Raw genomic sequence first — 21817 nt, forward strand, 5'->3', positions numbered from 1 at the left:
TGGCATCTTTAGGATTCTCTATGTATAGTGTCATGTCATCTGCAAACAGTGACAGTTTTACTTCTTCTTTTCCAATTTGTATTCCTTTTATTTCTTGTCTCTGTTTGCCATGGCTAGGACTTCCAAAACTATGCTGAATAATAGTGGTGAGAGTGGACATTCTCGTCTTGTTCCTGATCTTAGAGGAAATGCTTTCAGTGTTTCACCATTGAGAATGATGTTTGCTTTGGGTTTGTCATATATGGCGTTTATTATGTTGAGGCAGGTTTCCTCTATGCCCATTTTCTAGAGAGTTTTTATCATAAATGGGTGTTGAATTTTGTCAGAAGATTTTTCTGCATCTATGAGACGATCATATGGTTTTTCTTCTTCATTTTGTTAATATGGAGAATCACATTGATTGATTTGTGTATATTGAAGAATACTTGCATCACTGGGATAAATCCCACTTGGTCACGGTGTATGATCCTTTTAATGTGTTGTTGGATTCTGTTCGCTGGTATTTTGTTGAGGATTTTTCCATCTATAGTCATTAGTTATATTGTTCTGTAATTTTCTTTTTTTGTTGTATCTTTGTCTGGTTTTGGTATCAGGGTGGTGGTGGACTTGTAGATTGAGTTTGGGAGTATTCCTTCCTCTGCAATTTTTTGGAAGAGTTTGAGAAGGGTAGGTGTTAGCTCTTCTCTAAATGTTTGATAGAATTCACCTGTAAAGCCATCTGGTCCTGGACTTTTGTTTGTTGGGAGATTTTTAATCACAGTTTCAATTTCATTACTTGGGATTGGTCTCTCCACCTAGAATATTTTGTAAGCTCTTTTTGGCAGTTTCCTCATCAGTCTTGCCCGCTACTCTATCACCAATACCTAGTGTGTGCAAGGAACAGAGGAAGTGCTCAATATGTATTTTAAAAAATTTTTATTGGAGTATAGTTGACTTACAATGTTGTGTTACTTTCTGCTGTACAGCACAGTGAATCAGTTACACATATACATACATCCACTCTTTTTTAGATTCTTTTCTCATATAGGTCATTACAGACTATTGAGTAGAGCTCCCTTTGCTGTACAGCAGGTCCTTATTAGTCATCTATTTTATATATAGTAGTCTGTATATGTCAATCCCAATCCCCCATTTATCCCTCCCCACATTCCCCCCTGGTAAGCTCAATATGTATTTGGTGAATGATATCTTAAGAATATTAAGTAATAAATTCTAAAAAAATCCTATACATTTCTTTGTGAGTAATGACCACCTAACCATGTCAATATTTGTAACTTAACATGCCTGGTTTTAGTACGGTCACTAGATAGGCATGCATTTGTTGCCTGAGTAGCCATACAAAAAGCAGGTCAGGTGAACCTTGGGGAAACATACCTAAGGGTTTCAGATGTAACTGGATGATCAGGTGAGTACTGCCACGCAGTTAAGAGCAGAGACCTGTGAGAGGAAGGAGTGAGAGCTGTCTGGGGCTGTCAGAAAGTCAGCTGGTACGTGCTGTTTTGTTGGGGAGTGGTTTGGCGTGGGCTGGGCCTTGGGATAGAGGGTTAATGATGGAGGGGTGAGGAGTGGCAGGAGATTAGGTTGAAGGTTAGACCACAAACCATGGAGAAGGGTGCTGAATGCTATGCTAAAGAGGACGAACTTTGCGCTGGAAGCATGGTTGGCCGTGGAAGTGGGAGAGAGCTTAGGAAATCAGAGTGATTAGTTTAATGCCACACAGGTGAGGGAACATGGATTAGAGAAAGCAGAGCCTGTGGGCAAGACATGAGGCCTGTGGTGCAGTAAGAATGAAGAGGATGCTGGGCATTGAGTTAATGTTCAAAGTGTTTGCTCAGTAAATGGCAGATGTTCAAAATATGCAAGATGAAATATACAACACATCATGTGAACTGGTTAAAGGAAATCTGGGTGGTGCGATAGAGAGGCATATGCTTCTTTAACCCCAGTGTGACTGTTAATGTATAGACAAGCATTGTGTGTCCTTGAATGAAGGATTGTAGATACAATTTGTAGGTAAGGCACAGCATTAAGAACTAGAAGGGCCTCAGAGTGGACCTGTGCCCTATTCTCATTCTCACCTGTGTAGCCTTGCTCTTTTTTTTTTTGCGGTACGCGGGCCTCTCACTGCTGTGGCCTCTCCCGTTGCGGAGCACAGGCTCCGGACGCGCAGGCTCAGCGGCCATGGCTCACGGGCACAGCCGCTCCGCGGCATGTGGGATCTTCCAGGACCGGGGCACGAACCCGTGTCCCCTGCATCGTCAGGCGGACTCTCAACCACTGTGCCACCAGGGAAGCCCTAGCCTTGCTCTTTTCACCAGGGCTTTTTTCACATTCCCTGACTATGTCACATGCTTGCCACCTCCAGATTTTTGCCCCCTATGGTTTCTTTCCCCTATCCCTGCTGGCTGAGATCCTACTCATTTTTCTTGGCCAAGATACATAGTCATGTCTGATGCCTTCCTTACTTTCATTCAGATGAAATCCATTGCTCTGCTCTATGCTCCTGTGTCATTTGCATCGAGGTCTATTATGTGAATATGCACTGGGCACAATCTGTGGTGAGTAACAGGGTAGACTCTTTTTTAAATTGAAGTTTAGTTGATTTACAATATTGTGTGACTTTCAGATGTGCAGCATAGTGATTCAATATTTTTGCAGCTTATATTTCATTATAGGTTATTATAAGATAATGGGTATAATTCCCTGTACTGTACAGTAAATCCTTGTTGCTTACCTATTTTCTCTATATAATAATATCTGTTGATATCATGGTCCTAATTTGCCCCTCCCCCCTTCCCTTTCCCCTTTGGTCACCAGAAGTTTGTTTTCTATATCTGTGAATCTCTTTCTGTTTTGCATATACATTTATTTGCACTAATTTTTAGATTCCACATATAAGTGATATCATATAGTATTGATATTTGTCTTTCTTTGTCAGACTTATTTCACCAAGGATAATATTCTCTAGGTCCATCCAATTTGCTGCAAATGGCAGTATATCATTCTTTTTTATGGCTGAGTAATATTCCATTGTGTATCTGTACCACATCTTCTTAATCCAGTTGTGTGTTGATGGGCACTTGTGTTGCTTCCATGTCTTGGCTACTGTAAATAGCGCTGCATCAATCTTTTCGAATTAGTGTCTTTATTTTTTCTGGATCTATACCCAAGAGTAGAATTGCTGGATCGTATGGTAGTTCCATTTTTCATTTTTTAAGGAACCTCCATACTGTTTTCTATAGTGGCTGCAGGGTGGTCTCTTAAACCAGACTACCTATGTTTGCTCTTGACTAGCCAGGTAAGTGACTGAACCACCCTGTGCTTTAGTTTCCTCATTTGTGAAATGAAGGTAATAATAGTATGAATAATACTATCCACTTGTAGGGTTGTTGGAAGGATCTTATGAGCTAATATGTATGAAATGCAAGAACAACCCCTGGCACATAGTAAGGCATTGAGTGTGTTAGCTACTTCCCTGCTTGACTGTGGGTTTCTGAGAGTAAGTGGTATAGGTCTTACTCTTCTCTGTGACCCCAGAGCCTGGCCAGTGGGTGGCTCACTGTGGTCCTCAGAGAGTGCTGCTGAGTGAATGGACGGCACAGGTGAGGAAACTGGGGCTCTGAGCAGTTAAGGGGCATGTCCACAGCCCCACAGGAGCATGCATGCAGGGCCTCCTGAGACCCAGGTCAGTGCTCTTAGGTTGGCCATTGAATTGGTCATGTATGAATGTGGAGTAAGCTATTCTGTCTGTGTGCCTGTAGCACAGAAGACTCAGTGCATTTAAACTCACTTTTCAAGTTGCCTTTTATGACATCTAGGAGAGCAACATTTACAGTTACAGAACATAAAAAAAAAGTGAATGTAAATGTAACCTTCTGAAATTACTGTGATTTAGGGAATGATAGGTGTTATTTTTTCACAAGCTTTATGTACTGTGAGTGCATGCTATAGAATAATCTGAACAACAGTTGCAAATAAACCTGAAGAGTACTTATTTCTACGATAGGATATGATGGCAGTGTGTGCCTTATCTTTCAAACATTTGCAAAATGTGTGGCATTTCTGACAGTTTAAGTGTGAGATATTTCCTCACGATATTTATTGGCCTAAGATGCTGTGAAACAGAGGCATACGCGTGTTTTGGGGCCCTGATTCAGAACCTCCATTCCCTAAGTGTGTGCGCTAGGGAGAGGCAGGAGCGCAAGAGAGGGTCCAATTTCCTTCCCTCACAACGAAGACCTCTTGTCCTCTACCTGCAGGTGTCCCCTCTGCCCTGATTCTGGGTCCAGTTCTGGTTTGAGTGGGAATTTAAGGAACCCAGATCCATTGCAGGTTAGCTCTGCTGTTGGGCCTACTGATCTGGGTCCTGATGCCAGGTAAGGAAAACAAGTTATGGATTGCCTTATCTATGTCAGGCTCCTACATGCTTTATCTCACTTACTCTTCGTAAGAAAGCCACATGTGATGAAACAGGTGCCTAGAGAGGTTAAGTGACTTGACTTAACCAGGATTCAAAATCTGGTGCATGGTGGAAACAACCCAAATGCCCATCAACTGGTGAATGGGTTAACAAAATGTGGTATATCTGTACAATGGAATAGTATGCAGTCATTGAAAAAGTGAAGTACTGATACATGTTATGTGTATATATATATGTATATATATATATATATATATATATATATAAAATATATAACACCTATATTATAATATATATTAAATATATTAATATTGGTATACCTATATATCTTCTACCAATAGGAGACATATAAAATAAATTAATATATTATACACACATAATAAGGAATTAGCTCACATGGTTATGGAGGCTAATAAGTCCCAAGATCTTCAGCCTGCAAGCCAATACTCAGGAGAGCCAATGGTATAGTTCCAGTCCAAGTCCAAAGGCCTGAGAACTAGGAGAGCCAATGGTGTAAGCTCCAGTCTAAGTCCAAGTTCATGCTTGAAAACAGGCAGAGAGACAGAGAGCAAATTTTCCCTTGCTCAGCATTTTGGTTCTCCTCAGCCCCTCAATGGATTGCATGAGGCCCACCCTCACTGGGGAGGGCAGTCAGCTTTACTCAGTCTACCAGTTCAGATGTTCATCTCATCCAGAAACACCTTCACAGACACACCCAGAATTAATGTTTAACCAAATATCTGGGCACCCCGTGGCCCAGTCAAGTTGACACATGAAATTAACCATCACAGGTTACTCCATGGATGAAACTTGAAACCATTATGCCAAGTGAAAGAAGCCAGACACAAAAGGTTACCTGTTGTATGATTCCATTTATATAAAATGTCCAGAATAGACAAATGCAGAGAAACAGAAAGCAGATGAGTGGCAGCCAGGAACTGGTGGGCAGGTGGAATGTGAGTGACTGCCTAATGGGTATGGGTTTCTGTTGAGGGTGATGAAAATGTTCTGGAACTCGACAGTAGTGCTGGTGGCACAGCACTGTTAATGTAATTAATGCTACTGAATTGTACACTTTAAATCAGTTAAAAGGATAAATTTTATGTTCTGTGTATCCTGCCACAATTAAAAAACCAGCACATATATCTTTGAAGACCTTGTTATTCTCATACAGCAGGATGTGCTTCGGCTGCGTCCCTGATTCACAGTGATTTCTCTCTGGAGAAACTGCTTGGTCTTCCAGTCCCCCTACTGCAGGGGCTCCTTGCTTTTTAAGGCCACCCCTCCATGTCTCTCCTCTTCCTGCAACAGCCGGGTTGGAGCTTTGTCCTGGGGGGCGGGGGACCTATGACGTCACTCATTCTGACTTCCTGCCTGCTTGTCGCTTTTGGCTGGGTGCTCCTACATCTCTCTGGTTCCACCTGATATCTGCTGCCCGTCTAAACGCTCATCTTCGGCCTGTCATTTTGCGGGCTGGATTTCCATAGTCTGTTGCTGGGCCAGCTTGGCCTGGCCCCATCTCAGGGAGCTGGTCAGGCTGACCTGAGTCAAATGCTTTATGTGTCCTCCTCTCACTCACCTTATGCCCTTTCCCTCGTAGACACTTCCTCACTCTCCTACCCTACTCCTGACTTACCTGTTCTGCTTTTCTGACTGCCTGTACCTGTCAAAGTGTCCCCAGAGTGACAACTAGTCCTCTGCAGAAATTGGGTGAAGCCTACTCATTCTGGTGTTTCTTACCCTTCACCAGCTGGGCCCATCTTCCCAGAAAACCAGTGTCACCCATACCCACCCCACCCCTAATTAATCTTCCTAACATGTGCATCTAAGGCAAGACAGTGTAGAAGGGAAGAAGCCACATGATCTAAAACAGAGAAGAAGTGATATGATAGGAATTTTGAACACAGAAGGAACGAAGAAACCATCACAAGCTCAAAGGAACATGGTAGGGGACCCTTGGGGTCTTACAGCATCACTGAAATCACATGATACAGGCAGCTATGGCTTTCATCCAATTCCCCCATCCCAAGGCCCCTGTCCTCTCCTGTGGGTGCCTAATGCTACTGAACCCTTTCCTCCTGCCAACACGATCCACACACCACCTCCTCAGCAGCCTTCGGTCACTGGGAGACAGGGCACAGCCTGCTGATTCTCTGAATAAGCAGCCATAGTTCATTGCCATGAATTTCCCAATGTCCCCGCCTGAGAAGGATGATGTCATTAGACATGTAAAGGGAAGAAAGAACGCTTTTCATCTTCCAGCTACAAAGGAAACAGGCTGCCTCTGGAAGAGGTGGTAGAGCAGGAAAAAAGCCCCAAGCGAGGCCGGGCTCACCTGTGCGGGGCAGGCTGCGCAGAATGACTTGCAACCTTGTCAGGCTTCCCCGGGAGGAAGGAGAGATACAGAAGCTGGGCAATAGGCTCAATGCTTTGGCCTGAAAAAAACCGATCTCCTGCTGATTGAGAGAATCAAGCACTTTCCATCTCTCAATCCTATCAGGTACTGCAGTAAATACAAAGAGGAAAAGGACACAGTCCCTGCCCTCAGAGAGGATTTTTGCTGAAGGGGATGGGGGTTGGGGGCGGCAGGGAGGCAAGATACAGCCTCTCTGCCAGGCGATCCCTGCACATGGTCAGTGAGCAGTGGGTGGTGTAATAAACGGGGATTCAGAGGAGGCCGGAGCACTGGGGGCTGAGAAAGCTTCTTGGAGAAGAGGGAGCCATACCCTGAGGAATGGGGGGATTTGGGACCGAGAAGGGAAAGCCATTCTGGGTGGAGGTCCCTTGTGACACAGTCAGGGGACGGTGAGGAGAAGCCTGGCTGAAGCTGAGTACAGAAATGGCCGAGGAAGGATGGAAAGGAAGGTGGCAGGGAAATGTGGGGAGGGCTTGACCAGTGTGCGACTTTGAATGACCTCGAGCCTGATTTCCCCATCTCCAAATGGCCGTGAAAAGACCATGATGCTCATAAGCATCATTTAAGGCACTTGATGGGAAACCTAACCAAGCACTCACCACTGTCCGGGGCCTCAAAAAACGGCAGTGCTGGGCTGAGATGCTTGGGCGTCATCCCGCAGGCTGTGTGGAGACACAAGGGCTGCTGAGCAGGAGAAGGATTTCAAAACCCAGGCAGAGAGGGAATTATGAAGGATGTGAGAGGGGCTTGTGAAAGGTTAATCCCTGTCTGCTCTGACGGAGGCTGGCAGAGACCGAGAACTCTGATGGGAGACACTGAGGTCCTGGAGTTACCGGAATGGGAAGCCTTTCAGTGATCTCTCAGACCCTGCTTGAGGCCATCAGATCATGTCGGAAATCTTTTCCCGAAAGCTCTCTAGAGCTCTCAGGCGGTAGGGGCTGCCAACCCCCAGTTCTCCCAAGCAGAAGCAGCATGTGAGGGATAGGACAGGAGAGACCCTCCTCCCTTATCAGTCATCACTGCCAGCCGTTTTTCACTCCAGCAGAAATTTAGCAGGTATATTAAAATGCATCCAGGCACAATAAAACCTTGTTTGAGGTTTAAAATACAGCTTGTCAGATGAGTATTTAGTGGTGTGTTTTAATATGCGTAAGTGCAAACCGGAATTTAATGTGTAGGCTAAAGTACACATTAGCAATTTCGTAAGTGAGCTGAAATTGTAGTGTACATGAGCAACTCGGGGGGCCTGTGGGGGGAAGGGGAGAGAGGAAATAAAATAGCATAAAACTTCGGGATCTTTTTTTCTCTTTATTATTTATTTTATTTTATTTTTTTAATTAAATTTTATTTATTTATTTTTTAGACAGGAGGTTCTTATTAGTTATCTATTTTATACACATTAGTGTGTATATGTCAATCCCAATTAATTATTTATTTTTTTTTAAATTTAATTTTATTTATTTATTTTTTATACAGCAGGTTCTTATTAGTTATCTATTTTATACATATTAGTGTATACATGTCAATCCCAATCTCCCAATTCATCCCACCACCACCAACCCCCGCTTTTCCCTCTTGGTGTCCATACGTTTGTTCTCTACATCTGTGTCTCAATTTCTGCCTTGCAAATTGGTTCATCTGTACCATTTTTCTAGGTTCCACATATATGCGTTAATATACGATATTTGTTTTTCTCTTTCTTACTTCACTCTGTATGACAGTCTCTAGGTCCATCCACATCTCTACAAATGACCCAATTTCATTCCTTTTTATGGCTGAGTAATATTCTGTTGTATGTATGTAGCACATCTTCTTTATCCATTCGTCTGTCGATGGGCATTTAGGTTGCTTCCATTTCCTGGCTATGGTAAATAGAGCTGCAATGAACATTGGGGTACATGACTCTTTTTGAATTATGGTTTTCTCAGGGTATATGCCTAGTAGTGGGATTGCTGGGTCATATGGTAATTCTATTTGTAGTTTTTTAAGGAACCTCCATACTGTTCTCCATAGTGCCGTATCAATGCACATTCCCACCAAGAGGGCAAGAGGGTTCCCTTTTCTCCACACCCTCTCTAGCATTTGTTGTTTGTAAATTTTCTGATGATGCCCATTCTAACTGGTGTGAAGTGACAGGGATATTTTTTCTTCATTCCTCTAAGTAGGCCCTTGAATTCCCAGGTGACTTTATAATGGAGTTTCCTCTGACTTATTGACTTTTTAAAAGATTTATTTATTTAATTTATTTATTTTTGGCTGCATTGGGTCTTCGTTGCTGCGCGCAGGCTTTCTCTAGTTGCAACGAGTGGGGGCTACTCTTTGTTGCGATGCGTGGGCTTCTCATTGCAGTGTCTTCTCTTGCTGTGGAGCATGGGCTCTAGGCGCTTAGGTTTCAGTAGTTGTGGCACGTGGGCTCAATAGTAGTGGCTTCGGGCTCTCGAGCGCAGGCTCAGTAGTTGTGGCACATGGGCTTAGTTGCTGTGCGGCATGTGGGCTCTTCCCGGACCAGCACTCAAACCCATGTTCCCTGAATTGGCAGGCAGATTCTTAACCACTGTGCTGCCAGGGAAACCCTGATTGATTATTTTACCGTATGTTTTACTGAGATAGAATTCACATAATATAGAATTAGCCCTTTTACAGTGGATAATTCAGTGGCATTTAGTACATGCACAGGGCTATGCTCTGCATCCATCATCTCTTTCTAGTTCCATAACATTTCCATCACCCCAAGAGGAAACCCTGCATCCATTAAGCAGTTACCTCTCCTTTCCTCCTCCCTCTGGCACATGGCAACCACTCATCTGCTTTCTGTCTCCATGGATTTAACTATTCCAGATCTCTCTCTTTAATTTTAAAATTTATTATTAATTTTTTGCTTTTTTCTGTCTTATGATTCATAGAAGTGTGTGTGTGTCTCTCTGGGTCACAGGCAATAATGCCTGCTGCTTTGGAGAAATTCAGAGGTAGCAATGCTGGGAGCCAATATGTCAGGTTGTTGAAAGGAGAGGAACTACAGGATAGAAGGTATACAGGTAAGGCTGTAGAACCAATACCCGTAAGGCTAGGAGACAGTCCTACCAAATTTTTCCCAAGGGGGCTAGTAACCTTTTTGTATTATCAGCCTCTTGGCAGTCTGATGAAGCTCTTGGACCTTTTCTTAAGATAATAATTTAGATGAAATAAAGCATAGAGGATTACAAAGGAAGCCAATTATACTGAGATGCAGTTATAAAATATTAAAGTATTTGGTGATCGAGTGTTATGTATACCTCGTTAATACATTGACTAATGAAACCTAGCTGTGGATCTAATAACACTGTAATTTTAAAGTAGTGAGAGGTGTAAATTATATTTTGAGATATCTGCAACACTATAATGTGATATGAAAATATCTGAGTTCTATTGATGCCAAAGTCACAGGTATTGCTAATAATACTGTGGTTTGTTGCTTATATTCATAATGGAAAGGAACATGTATGGAAGCTAGTGAAAGCAAAGATATCATTTTCCCCCAACCAGATTTATCCACAGACTTTGCTTAAGAATCCTTGTTCTGGAATCAGCGGTTTCTAACCTATTTTCAGCCACGGATTCTTTGAGAATCTATTGAAAGCTATCTGTAGGCCATCTCACCCCCAAAATGCATTATCTACAGGTATAAAAATTATATCATATTTGTGGAACTCCTAATGGACATCCATGGACCATTTCCAACCATGGACCCCCGGTTAAGAACTCCAATTCTACATGTACCAGCAGTCAAGGGCAGTGTATGATTTAGCATTTCTTAGCTGTAAATAACAGAAACTAACTCTGGAGCCAGGCAGTTTTAGAGGACCTCTGTAGCAGAAGCTTCTGGACAGTCTTATCTGTATCCCATGTCTAGAATAAGTAAGTTCCATCTGGGGCCAGGTTTTCAACCCTTGATCATTGTTCCAATGTCTGAGTGGGCCTAGCTCAGGTCAGGTGCCCATCTCTGCACTAGAGGAGAGCTGGGCACCTTGATCAAATACCTCAGCAGACTGTATCTAGTGAGGAAGAATAATTTCTCAGAGGAAGTTGAGGCACTATTATCAAAAAAGAAAGGAAGAAAACAGAAAAGAAAAAAAATTACTGTGGCTATAAGGCAGGCAAAAGAGAAGATAAATTTTAACTCCCATGAAAACTACTGATGAGTACTGATTTTTTAAATTATTATTATAAGACATACTTTTTGGTAGCATGTTGATGTTTCTGAAATCAGGATATCACTCTCAATATGTGTATACACTGAAAGCAGCTCTCTCCTCCCAATGCCCAGAGAAGTAAACTGTTGTTCAATCAAATCAGCGTTGCATCTTACAGCTGAGTCTTAGAACCGGGGAACTGTGGTCTTTCAGATTCAATCAAAGCCATACAGGCCAGATTTCCTGAAGCTTCAGAAAGTGCTTCCATTCCTATACTCTTCATGCCATTTTCTTTTTTTTTTTTTTTTCTTTTTGCGGTACGCGGGCCTCTCGCCGCTGTGGCCTCTCCCGTTGCGGAGCACAGGGTCCGGACGCGCAGACCCAGCGGCCATGGCTCACGGGCCCAGCCGCTCCGCGGCACGTGGGATCCTCCCGGACTGGGACACGAACCCATGTTCTCTGCATGGGCAGGCGGACTCCCAACCACTGCGCCACCAGGGAAGCCCGCCGTTTTCTTTTAATCTCTGCTCTTCTAAAGCATACTTACTTTGTCTAGTGTGGCTCTTCTTTTGTATCAGATGTTTACCACACAAGTAAACGCTGAGATGAAATCCAATTCAATTAAGCAGGTGTTCACTGAACAGCAGCTACGAGGCAAGCTCTTTTCTAGGCACTGTGAGCATCGCTCAAGGAGAATAAAACAGAGTCACCTGCTCTCCAAGAGCTTACAGCTTAGGTGTAGAGGCTGCACACACACAGGAACCAGGTAAAGCACTCACCTGGACTGGTAACCTAAGTGATCCTCACTTGATGTGTTCACCCAAGTGCCGCCGCCGGGAATCAGGAGTTGAGAGAGCGGAGTGTGGGTTGAGTAGTGAAGGAAGACCATCCCTGTCCTGTGTCTGTACCTGTGAGGCCACATGTCTCCCAGGACCCCTCTCTGAAAGCAATGAGGTACCGTGGAGTTGCACTCCTTGTCCTGGCCATCATCTAAGAAATACAGACTCCCTGGGTGAGGAGGACCACGTACCCCAGCATGGGCTCCCCATGGAGTCACCCCCATTCATCTCGCAGGTCTCTGCTTTAAGGTCACTTCCAGAAAGGTCCTCCCACACCTCTCAATTTAGAATTAGGTCCTGTTATTAAACTTTCTCAAGGTGCCTTGTTCTTTTTCTTCAAAACACTTAAAGTCATTTGTAATTACATGTTTATTTTTCTCTCCACTGGTCTGTGAGCTTTTCTAGGGAGGGAAAGGACTGTGTCTTTTTTGCTTGCCTCTGCATTCACGAAACTCAACAGCAGTGCCTGCACATACGAAGTGCTCAGGAAATACGCGTGGAGTGATGGGAGAGTTAAGTAAAGGCTAGAAACCGCATCAGTGCTTTCTGCTGTTGATGAAGCTCCTTTGAGGACAAGCGCACAGTTGATAGGAAACGCCGTTTGATGTTAAAAAATGTGCCAGACCAAAGGGGCAGCTGGTATATGAGTCATTGATGAACATCTTAAGGGTTATGAGTCTGAGAGTTAAGGTAGTTAAGAAACATTGCTTTTTGGTTTGGAATTGAAAACCTGTGGTGAAATACTTACAACCTATGCAATAAAGGTGGGGTCTCCTGCTCTGTTCCACCCACGCCAACCATTCCAACCGTTCTGCCTTTAACGGGGCTCTGGGGAGTTGTGTGTTACTGTGGTCTTACTTTCCCGAGCCCCCCCCCCCCCCAAAAAAATGCCATGAAACCCTGAAAGGAATTAGATGACCATGAAGACAGGCAAGTTAATGAAGCTCTTATTTCTGTTGAAATAGAAACTTAACACTTGTCAGCAGGGAGAAAGTTGTGAAGAAATTAAGTTGAAAGAATCCACTGGTGTTGCTGGCTTGAGAGTTTGCTTTGGTTGCTAGCGGTGGGGTGGAGTAGGGATTCCTTTCCATTCTTTAGCTGAAGACTTAAATTTCAGAAACCCAGAAGCAGTGAGCATGAAGATCTTGGTTGAACTTTTCATTACTGCTCCAATGTCTTTGTACAAATGAAAGCAGAGATCCTAAAACTTTCCTTATATGGGATTTTACAGCTTTATGAAAATGGGCAAGTCTCCCTTTACTGTAGAATTGAATAGGTATAAAATTTGGTTTCAAGTCTATATTTTTTAAAAAAGGTATATATGTATGATATTACTACCAGTGAGAAAAAGACTTTTTTTTTTTTTTTTTTTTTTTTTTTTTTTGCGGTACGCGGGTCTCTCACTGCTGTGGCTTCTCCCGTTGCAGAGCACAGGCTCTGGACGCGCAGGCTCAGCGGCCATGGCTCACGGGCCTAGCCGCTCCATCGCGTGTGGGATCCTCCCAGACCGGGGCACGAACCCGTGTCCCCTGCATCGGCAGGCGGACTCTCAACCACTGTGCCACCAGGGAAGCCCCCAAGACATTTTTATTATAATACTTGATACTTATGCAGTAGTCTTCTCTGAGGAATTCAAATTCCAGCTAAGAGTATGAAATGGGTAGGCTAGCTTCTGGTGGAAATGTAAATGTAGGGGACTTAATGCTACACCACTTGTCAAATACAAGAAATTGGGTATTTTCCTCAGTTTAGGGAAGATAAATTTCACCCCTTCTCTAGTTCTAGAAGAGTCTTTCCAGAATGTCAGCTTCTGGGAATTCTTATTGGATTTAACTTTAACACCAGTTGTGTACCTGCGGAGGGAAACATTGCCAAAGGTGTTAACTGTTTGACGTCTGTATTCAGTTGGGCTTTAGGTGAATTACTTAAGTGTGCTAGGTCTCAGTTTTCCCCTTTGTAACACAGGGATTAAAAACAATATCTCCTCTTAGGAGTAAGTAGCCCCCCTCTGTTGGAACAGTGTTGGTGACCTAAGGAGGACTCCCTTTGTCACAAGCACACACCTACATGCCTGCATGCATACACACGTGCACACGCACATACACACGTACTCTGTCATTGACCAGACCCCAAGCCCAGAGCCTCATTCCTGACCGGACATCTCCGGAGCCACCACCAATCTCCTCCTGACCCACGGCCACAGACGTGGTCCTGGGAGTGAAGCCTCTTTAGGCTTCTAACCAGCTAATTCTAACCAGCTAATGTGTCTGCCATGTAGGCGACAGGCAGGAAAGGAAACAGAGGCACGATTCAAACGACAACAGTTGAATGAGTGATGGTCTATTGAGTCTGCTGAGCCTTTGCAGGGGTCACCCAGGTCTCTGAGATTGTAAGGTAGTAACGTCCAAGGCTTTCAGATTGCATGGCCCTGTAACATTACAAAGACGTTTAGGGGGGTACTGAGATTGCCAACTTTTTATTTTGCTGAAAAATGGCTGAAGACAAAACCCCAAGCTATCACAAGTCTCATATTCATTGATACAAAAATGGAATGCATTTAGCTTTACATTGCTCTAATAAGATCTTGTTTTGCCCCTGAGTAGTAAAAACATCTCCAAGGACCTGCGGCCGTCAGCAGATGAGCCTGGAACCCTGCTGTAGAAGCTACACAGCCGGGTACGGAAGGGGCCGAGGGAGCAATTTTATGAACATACGCGGCTAACCTGTGCTCCTGGCAGCTGCAGCCAGGCCACGAACCCAGTTTTAGCTTTGAGGCTTCCTACTTCTGCAAACACACTCTGAGGCACGCTGCCTTCACCATTCTAGACCTCCCCTTTCTTACTTCACTGCTTCTATAATTTATCTCTCAAGACTGGCACAGCCCAGCGCAACATGGCACATCTAATGCACAAGGTAGTGTTTCCTCCTTCATCCTGAGTGTGAGTTCCTGTCCTCTCCACAGTGTCACAACAAGGTGTGTCTTCCACAGACCTATACCCTCATGTTCTCTTTGTTTTTTTCACCATTCTTACAAAGCTAATGTCATGCGGACTGAGTCAGAAGAATCATAAGGCCCATATTATTCATTCATTCATTCATTTAATAAATATTGAGAGCCGATTATGCCCTAGGCTCCACACCAGGTGTTGGGGATATAGTAGTGGGTAAACAAGCACAGTCCCTTCTCTCGTGGAGGGAGACCATGACAGAAACAAACAAACAAATAAATGTATATTTATAAAATGTGATGAGAACAGTGAAAAATCAGGAGTGTCATGAAAGAGTATCACAGATGGAGTAGTTAAGAAAAGCTTCCCTGAGAAAATGACATTTAAGCTGAGGCCTGAGAGATAACATAGTGGACGTTCATTGGCGTTGGTCACCTTCCATCCACTTTCTCTTCCTTTGGTAACAACACCTGATGATTAATTTTGGGGGATTTCATTCGGGGAGCCCCATTCTTCTTGGGTTGGGGTTGTGATCAAGCTAGGTCATGTGACCAAGCCAGGTCAAGCTGGCTTTCATTCAGGGCTTGGAATCTTGTGTGGAGTGATGCGAGGACAGAAAAAAATTGGAGTGGGCAGAGTGTTCTGAGGGATGGGTTTGCCAAACGAATGCCTCTGGAGGGCTAGCTGCACCAGACCCTGTGGGGCAAGATGAAGACTTTGGATTTTATCCTAAATGCAAAGGAAAGTTGTAAAGCTCTTTTGAGCATGGGGAGGATATTTTTAGTAGCAACCAATGTCACAAAGAAAAAACAACCCACCAAACAATCCAATTCAAGAAACAGTGTAAAGATCTTTGAGTTGGTCATCTCAGTTTTGCTCTGAGCCAGCTCCAGGACGCTAGGAATTTGTAAGGCTCTTCTAATCTCACTTAGCCCCAGTGTCTTTATCTATAAAATGAGGTGGTAGATTAGCGGATCTAACTTCCCTTCCTTCTCTGATGTTCATGATCTATAGTCAAACCTTGTCAAATTGGACAGGGTGTCCATTATCAAGAAGTTAATAATAAAATAGAGAGATAAGGACTTCCCTGGTGGTCCAGTGGTAAAGAATCCACCTTCCAATGCAGGGGATGCGGGTTCCATCCCTGGTAGGGGAGCTGAGATCCCACATGCCACGGGGAAACTGAGCCTGCACACCACAACTACTGAGCTCACATGCCTCAACGAGAGAGCCCACGTGCCGCAAACTACAGAGCCCACGCGCTCTGGAGTCCACGCACCACAACTAGAGAGAAGCCCGCGCCCGCAACGAAGAGCCTGCGCCCCGCAACAAAAGATCCCACATGCCGCAACTAAGACCCGATGCAGCCAAAAAAAAAAAAAAAAGAGAGAGAGATAAATACCCAACCTCTGTAACACCTGCTGTGCTCCAAGGAGTTATAATGTTTAACGTGGTTTTTAAGCTGATTTTGCCAGCTTATTGTCCTGTTGGCTGCAAAAGGATTTTAACCGGTACTAGGCTCAGTAGCCATTCAATGAAGAACTTTGAAAGAAGGAATGACTTAAAGTGTGATACTCTGCTAAGCGGAGACACATTAACTTCAATTGAATGCTTCATGACAGAAAGCACTAGTGAGAGTATTGACTCTTGGCCGAATTTCACCGAGACCTTGCACCTGTCGAAACGCCTGTGTGTGATGTGTCTATCAGTTATCTATTGCTGCCAGCACTTAGTGGATTAAAGCAACCCCCATTTTATTTCTCACAACTATTGGGTTGCCTGGGTCATTTTGGCTAGCAGCGCCTAGGCTCACTCATGTGGCTACATTCAGCTGGTGGGTTGGCTGGGGTTTGCTACAGCTGGGATGGTGAGCCTCTCTCTGCCTGAGTCTTTCATTTTTAAGGAGGTTGGACCAGATTTCTTCACTTTCTTCACAGTGTTTCAAGAAGGCAAGGAGTGAGGCACACGTGCTCATCAAACATCCCTGCGTTTGCCATGTTTGTTGATGTCCCAGTGGCCAAAACACGTCGTGTGGCCAAGCCCAGGGTTAATACGGGAGGGGGCTACATCATGGGCATGGGTAGGCGGTGTGATACATTAGAGGTCCACAGTATGTGGACTTTCCCTCTTAGATATGCATTGCAAGATATGCAACTTTAACTTATAAATTCTGGTACTCTCACAAAAACACAATGTACATGTTATTTCTAGTATAAGGAAGCATTTGGAGTCACCTTATTAAGGGACTGAACCCTACATCAAATGGTTCTGTTTGCCTCACAAAATTATCCATTAATTTTTTGCAGTGGTCTTGGAAAGTTATGTCCATATTTAGAGGAAAATGGCATTTACAATTATAATGAATTAAAGCAATCCATATTGCAGAAACACTGCCCCAATTTGGAACTGAGGCTTGCTAATTTCATATTAGCAGCGTGTATATCCTTCCAACCCCTCTGCCCTAGCGTGTGGGTGCCTGTCTCATCCACTAGACCTCAGACTCCTTTGAGGGCAAGAATCGTACCTCACCAATGTTTGTTTCCCTCACTCTTCCAGCACCTACAACACTCAGTGGATGCTCCCTAAATGCTTGTTAAATAAATGAATCGATAGTTGCCTTTTATTAAACCCTATATGTTCCAGGGACTTCACTCACAGACTGGATCACCAATTCTCTCAATGTCACAGATAAGCATCATTCTCCACAATTTACAATTGAGGGGACTGAGGTGCAGAAAGCCCAAGGCGGATGGGCTGGGATTCCAGCCCAGTCCTGTCTGATGCCACTTCATTGCACTCACTGCTGTTTTATGTGCAGAGCAGGAAGGAGACTGTTAAAAATGAAAAGACAGCCTCAAGGTGTTGAGAGAGGGCAAGGAGAAAACAGGAAGAATCTGTAGACCACAGGGGCCCTTAAACATTGACTGCCTTTGCAATAAAATAAACACTTGTTCATTAAGAGATTGGCCACCGAAACCCCGGGGGAAAACCTACAGGAGAGCCAGTTCTACAGCTCTTAAGACCAGCTCATAACTGGTCTTAAAACCCAAGACCCGTTAATTCTTTGGGGTGGGGAAGAAGAGTGACTGGAAAGGCCTTGCTCCCGGGGCTGGCTCTCCTGGGTAGGTGACAATACCCCACATACAAGGGTATTAAGGTGTCCCCAGATGGAAAGGTAGCCATTATTTTAATTTTTGCCTGTAGTTTTATTACCTACTAGATTAGTAATAATAGTAACCGCAGCTACCACTTAGATACAGTATAGGTGGGGTGGAGGGGTTGAGCAAAGTGCTTTACACAGAGTGCAGGATCTCAATTAATCCTCACAACAACTCCATGAAGTAGATTTTATTACTCTTAATTTATAGATGAGGTAACTGCCCAGGGAGATTAGCTTTCCCGAGAGTTCCCAGCTTTTAAGTGGTAGATCTATGTAAAACCTAAGTCTGTTTGACTAAAGGCCCTGAGTAACTTTGAGCTGCGGGCCTTGTGCAACTTTGGTGCTAGTGTGAGGTGGGGAATTGTGAATCCTATTTATTCATGCAACACTGCTCAAGTGTGTGTGTGTGTGTGTGTGTGTGTGTGTGTGTGTGTGTGTGTGTGTAATTTACAACAACAACAAAAAATCCAGGTGGGGATATCTGTCCTCTGGAGGTTTAGAAGCCTACGTGGGTGGAGAGCGGCCAAAATCTACTCCTTCATTCACCCTTTCACTGCTTCAGGAAGTATTTGTTGCGCCCTTGGGTACTCCAGGCAGGGCGCTAACCTAGCCCTAGGAGAGAGAATGACGAACACGAGAGACGTGGTGTTTGTTCCCCAACCCTATTTTACTTTTTCGTAGGCGAGGCATTCAGATTTAGAGAAGCAGGAAATGTATCGACCCAGGTGGGGCACGGAGGAAGGGCGCCGAGAGGCTGGCTGGTCAGGGCAGGCTCCCCGGAGGCAGCGGCGGGGCCGGGGCCGCCACAAGGGAGGGTCTCCGGCAGAGCGGAACCGGGCTGGGAGCGAGCCCTGGGGCGGGGGCGGCCGGCGAGTTAGGGTTAGGGCGAGAGGATTCGCCTTCCCGGCGGCAGAGGGCGCCTGGCGCTGCGGTCCGGCGCGCCGGAGCCGCCCGCGCGGACGCCGAGAGAAGAGGCGAGGCGGGGAGCTCGAGCGGCGGCCACTGCCACGTCTTCCCGGCAGTGGCGGCGGCGGCGCGGGAGGAGGTGAGCGGCGGCGGCGCGGGCGGGCAGGTGGGCAGGGAGCGCCGCGGGCGGGCACCGGGCACCGGGCGAGCGTGCCGGCGCCGGGACAGCGCGGTTCCCGCCACGCCGGCTCCTCCTCTGCGCCGGGCGGACAGCCGAGGCCCGGGCGCCGAGCGAGTCCCGAGCGCAACTCGTGCCGGCGGGGCGGGCCGGGGCCGAGGGGACACGAGCCCGCGCGCCATTCGCGGCGCGGGACGCGGGATCCCCGCCGCTGCGGGGCCGGCGCCGCGGCCGGGAAAAGTTGGGGCGGACAGAGCCAGAACGGGCCGGGCGGGAAGTGCGGGTGCACGGCTGACACCCGGGGCGCGGAGGGACGCGGGGATAAGGGGGTCTGGGCCGGAGGCAGGAGACGCGGGTCCTCTGCGGGCGGAGAGAAAGGGGTGCGCTCAGATTCTCGGGCTGGAGCAGGCAAGTGTCCGGCGGGGACCCCGCGAGTGAGGAGGGAGGGAGGCCCACGGGGGGCGGCCACTGGGGGGACCGGAGGCGAGTGGGTGGTGGGGTAGAGCGATGGGCAGTGGGCTTTGCCTCCTCGCGCCTCTGTTGGGGCAGACGCTGAAAGAGGGGTCGGGCTCAGAGTGGGGGACGCCTCTTGGCGTCTGAAGATCCGGTAGGGAGTTCCAGTAACTGGTGGAGGAGGGAGCGGAGCGGTGCTTCCTCTAAGGCTTGGGTCAAATACCGTCCCTCCTGGTCTGCCAGATTCACCTCCCAGACTGCAGTGCTTTTGTCCTGGGGAAGTTGAGGAGGGACCCCTGAGTGGATGGGATATTTAGATGTTCCCAGGGGAGTAAGATTGGGCTGCATGAAATCATAACTGTTGCCGGGAGAAAACGCAACTCTGACCCTCCCCTAGCCCCCCCCCCCCATTCCCTCTCCAGTACCGGCAATGTCTGGATTCCCTGGGCTGGGCTAGCAGATCCCCAAAGCCCTGCAGCGCATCTGCTCACAGGATCGTGGGTATCCAAAAGGGGCATAAGACATGGCCTTTTATTCTCTGGGACTGAGGTTGGCTGTTTCAGAAACAAGTGGTTCTGGAGATGCTGGATGCTTTATTAGAACAATCTGTGTGGTGCCCCTTGACAAAGGAGATGACTCATGTTAGCTTTTTTTTTTTTTTTTCTTCCCCTTCCAAATAAACTTCATATTCACGACACAAGTATGCCAGGTCATTTGCAACAGTGATAGAGCTGGAGATCTACATTGTAGGCCTTGAGCCCTTGTGCTAGTCCTAGATATATTAGCAAGGATTATGGCCTTGGATGCATCACTTCCCCTCTCTGGAACTCAGTTTCCTTATCTGCAAAATAGTGTATAAATAAAGAGCTAGACAGTCTGATGGCGCAGGAGAAGGTGTCTGAGGGAGACTGACATCTTTTTCCTTGTAGGTCGAGATCGGCCACACAAAATCAAACTCAGCCTATTACAAAGAAATTAGGGTGGACTGAACACAGCTAAGAAGCAAGAAAGGCTGCATAAAGTAAAACAAACCCCAAAACTAATAATAATTGGTATTAGATTTACAGTATGGACATTGCTCTCATGTAGGCAATTAGTGTACATGGCTGTCCAGTTGTCATTACCATAAAGCTGTTAACTGTGCTTAAAAAAATTACGTATGTTTCATCTGTGGACCTGAATTTTATTCTTTTGTTTGAACCTTCAAGCCTGGAGTAGATGCTCAGTTGGATGGGTCTTGGCTCAGCCTTTCTCGAAGAACCTCCCCAGGATCTCTCATTGCCATAGTAGCCTAGATTTCCTCCTGTCTGACTGATGCTGCCTTCCTTGTACCAACACACTTCTGTCATCTTTTCCGTTTTAGCTTGAGAAGTGGGGAGCTGATCCCTGTTGCATCTGGCATTTCTGAACTTCCCAGGTTTCTTTCCAAGTGAGTAAAATTAAGTGAGGCAAACAATGCATTAGATGCAGCACATTAAAAATAGCTCAAGGTAATAATGTATCTGCCCCACCCCTATTCCCCAGACCTCCTGGGTGGCCTCTCACTAGAACATCCGTGTCACTTGACGGCCATCTCGTTTTGGACATTGAGGGTCATCACAGAGCTGAAATGACATGGTTGGGTCACACAGCACATTCATGATCAAGCCATGATGCTGGAGGGAGAGGAGGATTTTCTGTGTGTTTTATCATAACTGAATGCTCCTGCCGTGTTCTCTTCCATTCGTAGCTGTCAAAGTCCGTATTGGGTTTGACCACATCACGTTCAGTAATCCTTTTGTGTCAGTTTCTTGGCAGCAGCAGTTAGTGGTTATCTCTAAGTTTGAGGTAGTGGTAAAATTATATCCTCTCTAGCAGGTAATTAAGTTGAATCTTTAAAATATCTGTAGTTTATATGTGTGTGTATAAATTTTACTTTAGCTGAGGGCTATTAAATGAATAAAAATCGTGTTGCTAATAATAGTTGTCATTTGAGCCCCTACCATTGATCTGGCGCTGTGAGGTGTGGAAACAAAGCTTAGACAGGGTACAACTCTAAGTGCTACCACTGGCTTTCACAAGTTACCGGTGATCTTTGAAACCAAACAGTGTTTTACAATAGTGGAAAAGTAATTCTTAACTATCCTACAGGGCTGTGATATTGAATGAGATCTCGTATATGAAAAGCAATGTGGAAACTTGTAAAGTGCCCTCCAACCTAGGACAGTGTTTTACCCTAAGCACCTGGGGACACCCAGGTGCTTAGGGTAAAGCTTATGAGTCCATGAGTCTGGATGTCTGATGGGCCTGGTGTACATGCTGAGCCCATTGCCTGATCCCTCTGAGCCC

The 21817-nt window shown here is 45.6% G+C and overlaps 1 protein-coding gene across 1 annotated transcript in view; it reads left to right on the forward strand.

The window, feature by feature from the left end:
* The first annotated feature begins 18922 nt into the window (after nt 1-18922).
* Nucleotides 18923-21817, forward strand: part of SMCO4 (single-pass membrane protein with coiled-coil domains 4) — a 69965-nt gene continuing 67070 nt past the window's right edge. The window contains exon 1 of the mRNA XM_082845226.1: nt 18923-18997. The gene's annotated coding sequence lies outside the window, so the exon portion shown is untranslated. The remainder of the gene's footprint in view (nt 18998-21817) is intronic.

Source organism: Leucopleurus acutus, assembly GCF_964270905.1.
Source record: "Leucopleurus acutus genome assembly, chromosome: 8".
Classification (NCBI taxonomy): domain Eukaryota; kingdom Metazoa; phylum Chordata; class Mammalia; order Artiodactyla; family Delphinidae; genus Leucopleurus; species Leucopleurus acutus.